Consider the following 14,323-nt stretch of genomic DNA (forward strand, 5'->3'; position numbering starts at 1 on the left):
ATAGAGACTAATAGAGTTTTTTCTATGTTATTATTATATTTTTTTTATATTATCTATCTCAATATTATTTGTATTTTAGTAATATCACAAATAGGAAATATTTTATTGGTTACAGGCCAATAAATGATCAATATTCACATAAACCAACAATTTCTTTACAAATGTGAATCCAACATAAAACAGTAAAGTCTTAAAAAACAAAAAAAAAAAAAAAAAAAAACAAAAACGCAAAAAAATCAACTTCAAAGAGAATTCAGGCATCACATTCATCATAAAAGACAGCATGAAAAATTTAATATTAGTACCAAGACTGGCTAATATAACAATTAACTCGTTTTATTATGGATTCGGTGAAGCTGAGGTGAAGCAAACGTATCCTAAATGTAAAAAACACATAAGAAACAAACTTGACCGATTAGTCTGGTCAAAATAATTTATACATTCGTACCAATGATACAATATTAGTTAAAAACTGTAACAACGACTACTAATGCGTACTGATAGCCATCTGTATATTACACACAACTGGGGGGGGGGGAGGAACAAACATTACTGCCATGTCACAACATTTAAAACACAAGTTATTAACCAACTGAAAAACCATCAAAAAGGAACTTTCAATAAAGCTTGTGTCACTTCAAGCAACGTACAAGCACAAAAACAACTTTAGCTTATCTCAGGCTGTGGTCGGTTTTCAAGGCACGAAGAATGTAATCATGACCGACCCAAACTGTGCCGTCTCTGCTTTACATACCATGAACAAATGCTTGCAATAAACCTTCCGGCCTTGATATTGTGTTACACATCCGTAGGAAACAGTCTCAGCAGCTCAGCGGTGGGACTGGAACTCACTTCTGCTGTACATAGACATATGTCTCGGCCCTTTCAATGCTTCAGAGAGAGCTTAATTCAATCATTTGTCATATTGATCCTGGCACCATGTGTTCTCCCGACACTGGCCTACTGTAACCAGTTTCTGTGTTTAGAAGACATAAGCATTATTGAACATGCAATGACTTCAACAGCTTCCTACCTATAATATTGACAGCCCCTAAACGAATATTTCTTATTCTGCATATGGAAAATGTGCTTTGTGGACCCATAGGATAGAAAAATCACAAATTAGATTTTTTAATATCTCGCCTAGACAGCAATGAAATTTAAATGGAGGGCAAATGGTGACTTTCTCTGGCTTTAATATATATATATTTTTTTTATTAAATTCTTTTGTACATCACACATTCATTCCACAGCTCTAAAACTTCTTGGCAATTTTCATTAAACTGTATCTATTTATATCTTTTTTTTTTATAGTCCATTTGTGTTTTAACATTTTTTAGTTAGAGAATATCAGTATCCAAATACTGTCCACAAATGTAGCCTTGATTTAAATGTGAAGTGCTTTATTTGAACATGGTAATAGAAATGAAACACTTTTGGGAAGCTTCCTGTGGTGTGACTATCTTTAATTCACCCAAAACTATTTAAAACTAAATTTAGCTAATTGTAAAATAATAATAATATAATAATAATAATAATAATAAGAATAATGAATAATAATAATAATAATAATAACACTAACTTAAATACTGTTATAAAAAATATGGTAAGTGTGTTTAAAATATAATGGTAAGAGTCCCCTGTACACAAATAAGCAAATAATAGCGAGCCGTTGGAGGAGAAAAAAATAATACATGATATACAGGATATTATTATTATTATTATTATAAGTATTATAAGTATTATTTTTCACATTATTATGTGTATAACAGCTTTTTAATATATAGGCCCGATATTTTGTTATAATTACGATACTCTTTTATAATAATCTCATATTGACACAGTACACTGACAGTTTGCATAAAATTAAATAGAGAGCAAATGGCAACTTTCTTGAGCTGTCAATATAAATCAAACTCAAAACAATTTTAAGGGGTCCTGTCACTTGTTAAGAAGAATACATCCACATCCGGGGGGGGGGGGGAAATCCACACACTATGACATCCACATTCATTTCCATAGTTCTATACTCCTACTATTTCATCAACCGTCTTATTTATATAATTTTTATTTCTATTTCATTGTTATAAATTACCCAATTAACAACTAGTTAAAACTAGTGTTTAGTTCTCTGAATGTTCCGAGAATGGACTGTTTGTTATCCATGAAGTAATCTTTAGGTAAATAGAATGTTCCCTTTGGGTTTAAAGAACAATGCCCTAAAATAAGGAATTAAGATGAGCTTTTTGTCAGTCTGAAAAGTACTTCATCATAAAGAACAGCTGAAAAAAAAAAAAAAAACTGAAGGCAAATTCCATCAGGTCGCAGTCAGAACGTGAAGCTCCCTCGGGAAGCAGGTGTGCTTCAATATTGTCATTTCCACAGCGCCACATTCTGTTTCATCAACACACGCCTAATTACATGGCATGTGTGAAGTCATTATAAAACACCTCACCAGCCTTGGGATTCTCTCATACTCAAGCAAACTGACGAGAAGCTCTGTAATTATGAGAAAATGGAGAGAAAAAACTAAAAAGGTATTTTTTTATGTCTATCTACAGTATGTGGGTGTGTAACCCTGCCCCTCAAACTGCACATAGCTTCCCTGCAGTAGATCAGACACATCAATAGGGAATAGCGGTTCCTGCTCTCCTTTTCTGGAGAGGGGGCACCACAAAGCCACTAAAAGCTACCCACCAGCCGCTCTGGTCGGCACAGGACACGCAGCTGCCTTTCTCCTCCGCTATTCGCTGTATAATATCTCCACAGGAACATCATTCCTAACAGAGGAAGGTCTATAAATACTGAGGTGAATGGAGTCGATACCTGCCTGTGCTCTGCTTACAGCACTTTATGAGACACCGGTGGTCACCATTAAAGTTACTGACCCCCTGACATCACTCCTGATAAGATATATGGGTCTCTCAAAGAACTGCTCTCATCTCACACTGTAATCATGTTACTTGAGGTATTATGTTATTATTAGGTATTTAAATGCATAATATTTGTATACAAACAATGTTTACAACTGTTGCCTTTAAATAAAATGTGCAGTGCATTTGGGTAAATGACAAACATTGCAAATATATTTGCCATATATATTTGTACTGGAAATATTGGTCATGAAATTGGGAATTCCTGTGGTGTGACATTCCTTACTTCAAGTAAAATTATTTTAAAAACAATTTTGCTTATTCTTTGCAGAAGTAGAAGTAGCAGTAGTAGTAATAGTAATAATAATATATTTTCATACATAAATGATCATTAGAATTGATCTAATATTTGTACATTACAAATAAAAATACAATTCATGTGGATAATATATTTCAATAATTACTATGACCTTTTAAGAGCTGATATTAATTGAGAGAGTACATGGACTAATTAATTTGTCACACCACAGGACCATTAACATTGAATGAGTGACGGCAAACATTGTGAATTGAGAGACAAAAAGCTGAAATACTTGAAAAGTGTGAAAAAGGTAACCAATTACTGGATATTAAAGGTGACCTATTATGCCCCTTTTTACATTATGTAATATAAGTCTCTGGTGTCCCCAGAATCTGTCTTTGAAATTTCAGCTGAAAATACCCCACAGATCTTTTATTACATAGTTTTGAAAATTCCTGTTTTGAGTGGAAGCAGAAACACGCCGTTTTCGTGCATGTCTCTTTAAAATGCAAATGAGCTGGCTGTTCCCCACCCCCCTTTTCCAGAATAGGGGCTGTGCCTTTACAGCTGGTACCTCAGATACTCTGCTAAAAAACATCTGTTTTGGTTTTGATTATCATGCCTATCACGCTGAAATCATGCGTTTTACATTTATATTTAGTCATTTAGCAGACACTTTTATCCATTTTTAAGCCATATTAGCTTAATTTTCTGATATACGGTTTTCTGAGCGCACACATCCGAAAAAAACAACACTCACACAGAAAACGGCTGTCACTAGGCATGTGAGTACTAAACTAAGTTCTCTTTCATGTCTTATTGCGCTTAAACTGTCAAATAAAAAATGCACGGGTTACAAAAACAGTCGGTTATGTCGGTGAAAGAAAACAGCTGGAAAATAAATCACGTTTATATTCAATCTGTGTGGCAGCAGCGCAATATACAGTAAATAAATCAATAAATACACTGCTGGGACTGTAAATAGTGTTCTGTGCTCATCAGTGCAGCCAATGACAGAACAGCTAGCATGCTTTTGTTCAGACTTTTGCCATGGTGTTAAACTGGTACAACACCGCTTGTGAAAACTTGTGAAACTTGTCACTTGCAATTGTGGCGCTGTGGGTGGAAACATGCAGATTTAGGGGCGATAATATCCCCTTCCTACGTCATGGGGAGGAACCAAATCTGAAAGGCTCACCAAAATAAAGTAACTGGGTTGTCCCTTTTTCATGTTTCCTGGGTTGGTAGATGCACCGGGGACCCAATTATAGCACTTAAAACGGGAAAAAGTCAGATTTGGTGATATGTCCCCTTTAAAAATTATAATATAATTTAGGTGCTGTCAATTGTCAACATTTCTCTAGATTTATACAATCATTGACCACACTTTAGCTAAAGTAGAAATAATAGTCTCTGAATTAAAATAAAAACTTAACAAAAAATATGAAACCGAAAGCGAAAGTACGACATGTCATACTGCAGGACACTGCTGTCACTACTTTAAATTTCATGTCAACTACCCATTTAACATCTGAAATGTGATACCTTTTCAAATGAAACAATATTTTGGTTCAAACTAATGTGTACGACTTCACTGCATTCACTGGATTTTGGGATTTGGCTGGATCATGAAAAGTAGGCTCTGATATTATTGGTTATCATTTTATCTTGCCCCTGCAGCCTTGGTTCCATCAACAGAAAACAATGGTTTGGTTTGAAATGATATTATATTTCGGTTATGTTATGAAACAAAATAACGTGCCCTGGTGAATCATGCAGTAAACAGGGTCAATTTCTGATTTCATGTTGCGTTGGAAAAACAGGCAATAAATTAGATTTCGGTGTTTGAGAATGAAAGCCGAGGGGAGTGAGTCTTGTACAGGCTTGTAATCAGAGAATTGCTGTATCCACGTTGGAGGGGGTTTCACTTCACTATTTGCTTAGAGATGCTGAGTGTTGAGGGGGGTAAGAAGCAGGTGTCCGGCAGGTCAATGGAAGAGATAAGAATAAAGAAAAGACTCGGAGGAAGCATCATGCTGAGCTCCTATTAAAACAACCTGCATTCAAGCAATATCAGCACTGGAGCCCAGCCAAATTTCTCAATGCCTCTCATATTCAGAAGCATTTCCTGAACTGTTATTTACAGAGTTGATGATGTAATCAACTGGTTAGGTTTAAATAGACAAAAACAAATGCGCTGTACCCCAATTTAACTCTAAACAAGAGATTTCTCATACTCGGCAAACAGTCAATTATACAGGTAGCTGTCATTGTACACCCAGCAGCACTTCACTGCCGAATTTCACGACAGACCAATCAGAAGAGACCGCATAATAAAGGACTTTATATATTTTAAATACCAAGAGCTGCAATTGCAAGCACAGCAAAAGGACAGAAAAGCCTGTAAAGGATTAGAACTGTACTCACAGCCATGGGGGGGATAATCTGCAAGGAACTGTGGGCCACCGTCCACATACTGGTTACTCCAGCAGACAGCCGCGATGCTGATGTAGCGGATGGTCCTCCGTGGCCCAGGAGGGAGGAGGGGTCACGGGTTCACCCTGCACCCCGGGCCGATTCTCTCCATCCACCAGGAAGCGATGCATGGAGATGTTGAAGGTCATAATCAGGTCCTGTGTCTGCAGGAGGAAAGAATGAGTCAGAAGAGATGCTTTATTAAACTATTACCTGCATGCGAGAGAAATTTACGGTTTCTGAATAATCATCAGTTATCTATAGTTCAAACTGCAATAAAAAGTATAGTATATTCAGACCAAATGCCAAAGATCATTCTTTTAAAAATGGTAAAGTTGTCCATTTCCTGGCAATCTGAGTGATTTTCAATTATGTACTTCAAGCTTACGAGATGTAATACTCTGAACGATGACTTATTTACAATGTGGGTCAAATAACAAGCACCTCAGAACATTTTATATCAGCTAAATCCAGTCCACTCTCATTTATTGATGCCTAAGAGGGCAAGGAATTTCTCTCTAGTGAGAACTGCCTCTCATTCTAACATTTTGTGAATTTGTTTATGTTAAAATAACATCATATATTCCTGGCTCACGATCAGTGTAATGGCTTTATGTTCCGCGATTTAAGTAGAAATAGCATCCCTAGCAGCCATTGAAAGGCTTGTGTTTTGTTTGTGATTATTAATCAGTTTGAAGCTTTTTTAACATTTCGAGGCGCAATTATTTAAGTGGCTCTTATGTGGTTTAATTTTGAGACGTTCAAAGGGATTCGCAGAGCAATAACCAGCCAACCATACTTATAAATTGGCATGACATAATTATTCCACGATCAGTGGCGGAAGAAAATCACATTCTCAAATCCCAAATTCACTTTGTGTGGCCATTTTTCACAGCCTTGATGATCGGCATGCGCTGGCGACTGAAAGTGTTTGCAATATGCCTGGGTCATTTGAGCTTGAATGCCAGTTACAACAGCGGAGGATTATTCACCAGGGGCAATTTGAGTACAGCAGAGAACATATTCACACAAATCCATCAGTCTTAAGAACACACACGCCAAGCCTAGACACAAAGCAAAAGAAGAAAACAGAGAGCTCTAACTCATACACCCTACCGATGCACGAAGATGCAGCGACCGACTGCATAAATGTGATGCACGCGTCGAGTGCTCTGAGAAATCCCTCTAAAGAGCAGCGATCTACATTTTAAAGCCAGATTTCAGGTCCTACAAGTGTTGAAGCTTGGCACTGAGCGTGCTATTCATGTAGGAACCTGATGCTCCCCAGGAGACATTTTCCTCCTGAGGAAAAACAACAACAACAGCTTAGAAGTATAGTCTTAAGAAGAGCTTAAAGAATAAAAATAAAGTTTTTAAAAAATAAATTTCCTGAGCTTTCAGTCCGAATTTTTTTAGATTTTAGGTCATATATGCCAGTGCAACCATTAAAAAATGACAAAATCAATCTTTAGCAGATTTTTGCTCTAAACAGACTTTGGTCCAATTGGCGATCATGACAAATGCATAAATACATACACAGAAACATTCACATAAAAAGAAAAAAAAAAATTCTAATACAAAATGAAAAATCACAATGACTTTTGAAGTATCATGTGACACTGAAAATTGGCTGATGACAAGTATTTTTATATAAAATTATATACTAAAATGGAAAACAATTGTTTTAAATTGTAGTAATTTTCACACATTACTTCAGTGTGTGTGTGTGTGTGTGTGTGTATATATATCATCTATATATATATATATCATATATAAAGAATAATAATACAAATAATTTGAATAAAATATGCTGTGTATGAGTAATAATGTATATAGCAATAAAAATCATGTTTTGTTTTGTAATATGTATAAATAGGCTGTGTATGAGTAATAAACATTATATCAAAATAATGAAAATAAAAAGTTGTTTTTTTAAATTTGTTAATGATATATATGCATTATTTATGTTTTTTTTTCATCATTTTGTGACACACCCAAACACACGCAGAGCACGAGACACAAGCACACACTTATTTATTTACATATATATTTTTTTTTTACTTGAATATGTCCTGTCCAAACTTTCAAGAATAAATATGAAATTTATAGAAAAATAAATAATAAATAATAAAACTGTGATTACATGGAAAAAATAAACTGCTACCAAATTTCCATACTAAAAAAAAGCAGCTCTTTAGCATTTGTCGAAAACTTGCCTCCAGTGTTTTCTGAAGAAGAGTGAATCATCAGAGGGGCCCGAGTCACAGTCCCCATTATGTTTTCTTAAAGGCTGCTGGAGGATCAATCACTCACCCGCCTCCGTAAATGGCCTCACTGTTTTGCCCAACACCAGTGTGGGTGATGTGATAAAGCACTTTTAATCCATTTCAAAACGCACACTAACCGGCAGACGTTTTGTTGAAGACTTGCCCAACCTCACACTGCAGTGTCTATCTCAGCGTGAGAATGACACTGGTCGTCTGAAAGGCTCCCGAATACTCTGCTCTGCCTAATAAGCCCTGGGTCCCTCCTCATGAGGATGCGTTAGCACTATCTCGTCCTGCAGAATACAAACAGAAGGTCTCGGTGCAAACCCTCGCTTCTTATTAAAGCATATACAAAGAACCTGAAGGGTATTGGATATTGATTAAAATGTTCCTTCCCATCAAAATCAATGATCCCTTGTATAGTGCAGTGCAAAAAGGGCCAAAGCCTTGTTTTTTTCTTCGTCAGAAACACATGTTCACGCTCCCAATGACAGACACGTACTAGCCATCTTGATGCAAAAAAATTAATCACCAGCTTTGAAATGAAAAGGTGTCATCCAGCATACAAAGTACACAAACATCTTTTACAACCAAGCTTTTTAAGATATTAGCTAAATGGAATGAATGGAATAAATGGAATGGAATAATTGCTATATAACAACAAACGATATATATGTATATGTGTGTAATAGTATATATATACATATGATATATATATATATAATATCTATATATATATATACACATTAAATAGATAATAAAAAATAATTAATTAATAAGTTACTTAATGAATTTAATCAAAAGAGTGACGAATAAACAAAAAAAAATAAAAAAATAATGGGTCCTCTATGAACAATTCAATGGGGTCCATGGAAAATGCATAAATAAATAAAAAGATGTAATATTTTGGATAATATAACTTTATTTTATTTTTTTTACAAATTTGAACAACTATATAATAATAAATAATTATTAATTATTTATTAAATATAATTCCTATATTTTTTAATACAATTTAAATATAAGATTTTTTTCTTTTTTTAAAATTAATTCTACTGGATTTTATTTATTTTATAGATGTTTGCTTTTGCGTTCAGCACAGAAAAATTACACAGTAAATTTTTTATTTAATTATTATATTAGTATTTTTTTTTTTTGTAAAAAGCATATTGGCTTTGATTTATACTAACCACATTTTTTTCCACCCATAATAAATGATCTATAAAAGCTGCCTTAATATTAATAAAAAAGGTGGGTCCCTTGCAAGAGGATCATAATATTGTGGGGAAGTCATGGCCTAATGATTATAGATTTTGACTCCTAACCCGAAGGTTGTGGTTTCGAGTCTTGGGCTGCAATTAACACATGAATGAGGTGCCCTTGAGCAAGGCACCGAACCCCCAACTGCTCTCCCCGGTAGCCGCAGCATAAATGGCTGCTCCGGTTATTGTGTTTAACGGTGTGTGTGTGTTCACTGCTTGTGTGTGTGTGCACTTTGGATGGGTTAATGCAGAGCATCGGATTCTGAGTAATGTGTCACCACTAACTTGGCTGTATGTATTTGTCACTTCACTTTTAACTTTATCACTTTTCACTGTCACTCGACTTCATAGATATTTGGAGTTCCTTTATCACTAAAAAGTTTGAAAACAACCTTGTCTAGACCACAAGAAATGAGAAGAACACGGCTAAATAAAGTGTACTGTGGGAAAATATTTATTTTATCCCCTGCTGAATTTGTATGTTTGTGCCCAGTTACAAGAAAATGAAGGTCTGTTATTTTTTATGGCAGGTTTATTTTAAGTATAGAGACAGAATACGAACCACAAAATCCAGAAAACCAATAAAAAAAAAACAATATATAAAGGTTTTAGAATTGATTTGCATTTCAGTGATTAAAAGTAAGTATATTTGATCCCCAAGCAAAACATGACTTAGGTACTTGGTGCAAGAAACCCTTGTTGGCAAGCACAGAGGGTAATCCGTAAGGTTAGTTGGTCACCAGGTTTTTGCACACATAGCTCGGCAAGGGATTTTGATTTCACTCCTCACCCCCCCCCCACCTTAACAGATTCTCTTTTAAATCCTTAAGGTTTTCTTGGCTGTTTAGTTTGGCAACTTGAAGTTTCAGCTCCCTCCACAGATTTTCTATAGGATTGAGGTCTGGTTGACTGGATGGGCCACTCCGTGACCTTAATGTGCTTCTTCTTCTTGAGCCACTCCTTTGTCTAGCCCTTGTGGGGGATGTTTAGGGTCCACTGTCCATGCTGGAAGAAACACCAATGACCCATCTTCAGTGATTCTGAGGGAAGGAGGCGTTCTCGTCCACGATTTTTACAGTACATGGGCCCGTCCATTTGCCCCTCAATGTGGGTAGAAGTCGTCCTGGTACGCCTTAGCAGAAAAACAGTCCACAAAGCATAATGTAATTTCCAACCTACTCCGTGCTTGACTATAGAGGGATGGTGGTTCTTGGGTCATAAATCAGCATTTCTCCAACATGGCGAGTGCTAGTTTTAATGGTACAAAAGAGCTCAATTAAGTTTGGTCTCATCTGACCACAGCACTTTCTCCCAAGCTTTCTCTAAATCATTAAGAGTTCACCTGGCAACTTTTAAATGGGCCTGTACATGTGCCGTCTTGAGCATGAGGGGGACCTTGCAGGCGGCTGCAGGATTTCAGTCCCTTGCGGTGTAGTGTTGTTACCAATGGTTTTTGCTTGGTGACTGTGGTCCCCAACTGCCTTAAGATCATTAACAAGCTCCTTACGTGTAGGTTGGAGAGGACCCTCACCTTTCTCATGATCAGCCCTACCCCATGCGGCAAGATCTTGCATGGAGCTCCAGACCAAGGCCGATTTTGATGGTTTGTTTTGTATTTTTCTTCCATTTCTGAATAATCACACAAACAGTTGTCTCCTTCTCACCAGCTTCTTGCTGATGGTCTTGTAGCCCATTCAACGGCCTTGTGCAGATCTACACTCTTGTCTCTGACATCCCCTGTGACAGCTCTTTGGTCTTGCCCATGGTGGTGGGAGAGGTTGGAAAGGGAGGATAACAGATTGTTGTGGACACGGTGCCCTTATAAACATAACGAGCTTGACATGAGGAGTAACTTCTGAAAAAGTGACAGGACTAATCTGTGTTTCACATGGGCACATAACCAAGAGCCAGAATGTCTTTGGTGTGGCTGTGTGGTAGGGGATCAAATACTTATTTCACTCACTGCAATTGCAAATCAACTTTCATAACACTTCAGATACAATGTGGGTTTTTCTGGATTTTTTTGGGTTTGATATTCTGTCTCTAATTCGTTAAAATAACACCTACCATAAAAATTACAGGACGCTTAAATCTTTTTAAGTGGCAAACTTACGTGAAAAAGTCAGCAGGGGAATCAAGAAATATTTTCCCCACGCTGTACATGTTGTCCGCTCACTCTTCCACTCTGTTGCTTTCCTGTCCTCTCTAACAGGTGTAAAGGAACATCAACTCCAGGGGATAAACGTGAGTCCATCAGCAGCACACAGCATGTCATTCTGGCCAAGGCGGGCAGGGGTCTCGCAGACAACCACAAGCCTCCGTTTCTTCTCCTTCACCATTTCTTCCTCCTTTCACCACGACGGGAAACACGGCCAGCCATGAAGGGGAAGGGCTGACAGTGAGGGGTTGTCAGCAACAGTGTGCTGGAGATGGATGAGACCGAACATTTCAATGCGAATTATGGGCTGAAACATGTCGCGCAGCAGGGGGCTTTACAGTGGGTGATGGGTGGACGGCAGAAAGCATGTAGCTGATGTCCTGCTAGGAAAATCAACAACAAAGAACATACTGTATTTAGGATAATGGTCGCTTGCGATGATCACCACAGTGTCAGTTAAATAAAATTATAATAATTAATGAAAAAAAGTTTGGGGTATGAAAGATTGTTTTAACGTTTTTGTGAAATAGAACTCTCTCACCATTTGGGCACATTTATTTGACCGTAAATACAGGAAACAATATAGTCATAATTAGTATAGTAATATTTTATAGTATATAGTTACAGTATATGTTTGTAGTTATAGTATATTAAAATATATCATAGTTTAGTCCAATAGTAGAATAAATAATATATTTTATATTATACTATATTATTATAATTAATAGTAATAGCTATAGTATATTAAAATATATAGAGTAAATATTGTTAATATCATATATAAACTGTCACATTTATATCTATATATATATATATATATGTATATATAATGTGATAATTATCATATATCATATGTATATTTTCATGATTTCTTTTTAATTTATTTACAAAAATACAGTTAATTAGTAATATGAAATGTTAAATATTTCTGAAATTTAAAAATAAACTTTTCTATTTAAAGGTGGGGTATGTATTTTTTCGAAAACGCGCTTTAGAAAAAACTGAGACAGGCCGAGTATCAAAACAAACTTGTACGCCAATCAGGGTAAGGGCGTGTCTACTCATGATGTCTGGATGAGAGAGAGAGCGCTCAGTGCCCAGGACGTTAGCCGAGCAATAACAGAAAGATAGAGATGGCGGATAAAAACAAAAAGAGGATACCGTCTGCGGAACTTAATGCGGGTTTTTAGAAGGCGGATTTTCTTACGATAAGACAAGAAGTCTTTCCAGCGCTGGATGGAGAACTCAAGGAGTAGAAGGCACCTGTGATCGGGATGCCGGGGTTGCTTTGATTCATCTCAGTAGGTGAGTAATGTTGGTTTTTGCTTTGTTTCACAGAACTAATATATGCTGTAAAAAAACATTTAGAAAGCATGTTTAAAACACACAGTACTACCAAAACACATTCGACAACCTGTATTACCATGGTAACACAAATTGTGTTCACACTTATTGATGACATCATACCTTCGGCCGGCTGGCACAGCAGACTCAGCCAATCGTTGCCTGGGTTGCGTACGTCTGTTTAGGGGACAGATATATCAAAATAGGGGGGAGACCCTTTTGGGGTACGGGCGTGTTTGTTTTGGTGATTTGAAATATCAACATAGGCTACCAGAAATCACTTTCCCCACCTTTAATGTCATTTATTCCTGTAATTATAAATGACATTATGAATGTCTTTACTGTCACTTTTGATCAACTGAATGATTTCTGAATAAAAGTATTTAAAAATTACATAGGCCTATATATATATATATATATATATTATATATATAGATATATATATATATACACGTCTTATATATATAATTATAGAAATATATATAATTTCCAATTGCATAAAATATAACTGAAAATATAAATAAATAATAAATAAAACTGTCAACAGCATTTTCAGCAGTTTCACTAAAAAGATTAAAGGGGTCATATGACGTTGATAAAAAGAACATTATTTTGATTATTTGGTGTAATGTGATTTATGCAGTTTAAGGTAAAAAAAAAAAAAAAAACACATTATTTTCCACATACTGTACATTATTGTTGTTCCTCTATACCCTGCCTTTCTGAAACTTGTTGATTTTTACAAAGCTCATCTTTCTGAAAAGCTAGGTGTGCTCTGATTGGCCAGCTATCCAGTGTGTTGTGATTGGCAGAATACCTCAAGCATCTGATGGAAATGTTACGCTCTTTACCATACTACACGTGTCCCGGTGCGATGAGACAAAACCAATCAAATCCATTACAAACGAGGCACTTATTGCATCCAGTGGGGACATAATTACTGATTATAATGACTTATACTGTCTTTTTACGCATTGTGTATTGCGCCGCGTAAACATAAAACCATGTCTGCATTTTGTGATCGGTGAAACGACAAACAACAAGTGCTACTCTATAGTGCCCAAAACTCACGTTTGAATAGTCAGTGGCAAATTCTTTAAATATGAAAACAAACTTACAGGCTGTGAGTCAGAAGAGCCAGACTGTCCTTGCAAAGTTGGAACTGCCCCACTTTATAGAAACAACCTTCATGCACAGCCTTCCCAGTTTCCGGAAACAGTCTTCCGTAAAATGTGCCGCACACATCTGAATATTTGGGTTTGAACTGTTTCTGGAACAGTGTTGTAAATACTACTCAACCACTGATTTTCTAGCTGTGTCCTCTTTTGGGAAGGTCAGACAAAGTAGTTTCACTTTCAAAACAAAACATAGTGTCTCCACAACATGGCGGCAGCGGCAACAATACTACAGCGAGAATCAAAGTTACGCCTTCTTTCTTTGCATGAACATTTGGGTGGTGTTATGGAAAGCTTTCCACACAGTGATGTAGACATTTGTGGGCGTGTTTAAACAAGGCGTTTTAGGAGGGCGTGGACGAGTCTTAACTTTTATAAAGAATATCTCTTTGGGTTTGAGACTTTGCAACTTTTGGGATCTCATCTATGCATGAACAGCTTGTAACACTCCAAAGAGAAAGGAAAACT

At 36.3% G+C, this 14,323-nt stretch overlaps 1 pseudogene; it reads right to left on the reverse strand.

The window, feature by feature from the left end:
- Positions 1 to 2,624: 2,624 nt before the first annotated feature.
- The window catches only part of LOC122144779, a 110,709-nt pseudogene continuing 99,010 nt past the window's right edge, over positions 2,625 to 14,323 (reverse strand).

Source organism: Cyprinus carpio, unplaced genomic scaffold (assembly GCF_018340385.1).
Source record: "Cyprinus carpio isolate SPL01 unplaced genomic scaffold, ASM1834038v1 S000006759, whole genome shotgun sequence".
In the NCBI taxonomy this organism is placed as follows: Eukaryota; Metazoa; Chordata; class Actinopteri; order Cypriniformes; family Cyprinidae; genus Cyprinus; species Cyprinus carpio.